This window comes from Octodon degus, unplaced genomic scaffold (assembly GCF_000260255.1).
Source record: "Octodon degus isolate 3935 unplaced genomic scaffold, OctDeg1.0 scaffold00265, whole genome shotgun sequence".
In the NCBI taxonomy this organism is placed as follows: domain Eukaryota; kingdom Metazoa; phylum Chordata; class Mammalia; order Rodentia; family Octodontidae; genus Octodon; species Octodon degus.
The window spans coordinates 2097508-2098783 of record NW_004524841.1 but is presented as its reverse complement, the minus strand read 5'-3'; positions in this window follow the sequence as shown (position 1 = coordinate 2098783).

Below are 1276 nucleotides of genomic sequence, written 5' to 3'. Positions count from 1 at the left end.
CTATTAGAACAAATCCCTCTATTCATTAAGAGAATGTAACTATATATCTATCCTAACCACTTTGAATACACAGATACAAAATGGACATTCCTCTGTATCCATTTTTTTGGTTAAGTTCTGTTATGTGAATATTATAGGTGTTTGCTAGGATTTTATTGAGGATTTTTGCATCTATGTTCATGAGGGATATTGGCCTGTTGTTCTCTTTTCTAGTTGCTTCTTTCTCTGGTTTTGGTGTCAGTATAATAATTTCCTCCAGGAAAGATTTTGGGAGGCTTGCTTCCTTTTCAACTTCACTGAAGAGTTTGAGGAGTAGAGGGACTACATCTTCTGTAAATGTCTTGGAGAATTCAGCTGTGAATACATCCGGACCTAGACTTTTCAATGTCGGTAAATTTTTTTTTATTACATCTTGTATTTCATTGGCTGTTAGTGGGCTATTGAGAGTGCTTATATCTTGTTGATTCAGTTTTGGTAATTTGTACCTTTCTAGGAATCTTTCCATTTCTTCTGTGTCTTCTATTCTGTGAGAGTAAAGATTCTCAAAGTAGCTATTGATAGTCTTCTGAATTTCCACTGGGTCAGTGGTAGTTACACCCTTTTAATTCCTTATTGCTTGTAGTTGAATTTTTTTTTTCCTCTTTTTGATGAAGTTATGTAGGGGCTTCTCAATTTTCTTTAATCTTTGAAAGACCAACGTTTTGTTTCGTTAATTCTCGGAACTGTTTTCTTCATGTCAATTGCATTAATTTCTGCTCTAATCTTTATGATTTCTTCCCATCTTTGGGCTCTGGGTTTGTTTTGCTCTTCTTTTTCTAGTTGTTGGAGGTGAAGTATTCGGGTGTTTATTTGTTTCCGTTCTGTTTTCCTGTGTGAGTTCACAGATCTGAATTTCCCTCTGAGAACTGCTTTCATTGTATCCCATAAATTACGATAAGTTGTGCTTGAATTTTCATTGAATTGTAGATATTGTTGAATTTCTTGCTTAATTTCATCTGTGACCCATTGGTTGTTGTGTAGGATGTTGTTTAATTTCCATGTATTTAGGGATTTTTTTCTGGTTTCTATTTCATTTTTTTCCAGATTCATTGCACTGTGGTCAGATAACTTGCATGGGATAATTTCTGTTTTTTTTGCATGTACTTAAGCATGACCTATGGACCAGTATGTGGTCTATTTTAGAAAATAACCCATGTGCAGCTGAGAAAAATGTGCATTCAGCTGTGTTTGGGTGGAACACTCTGCATATGTACACTAAGTCCATTTGTTTCTTTTT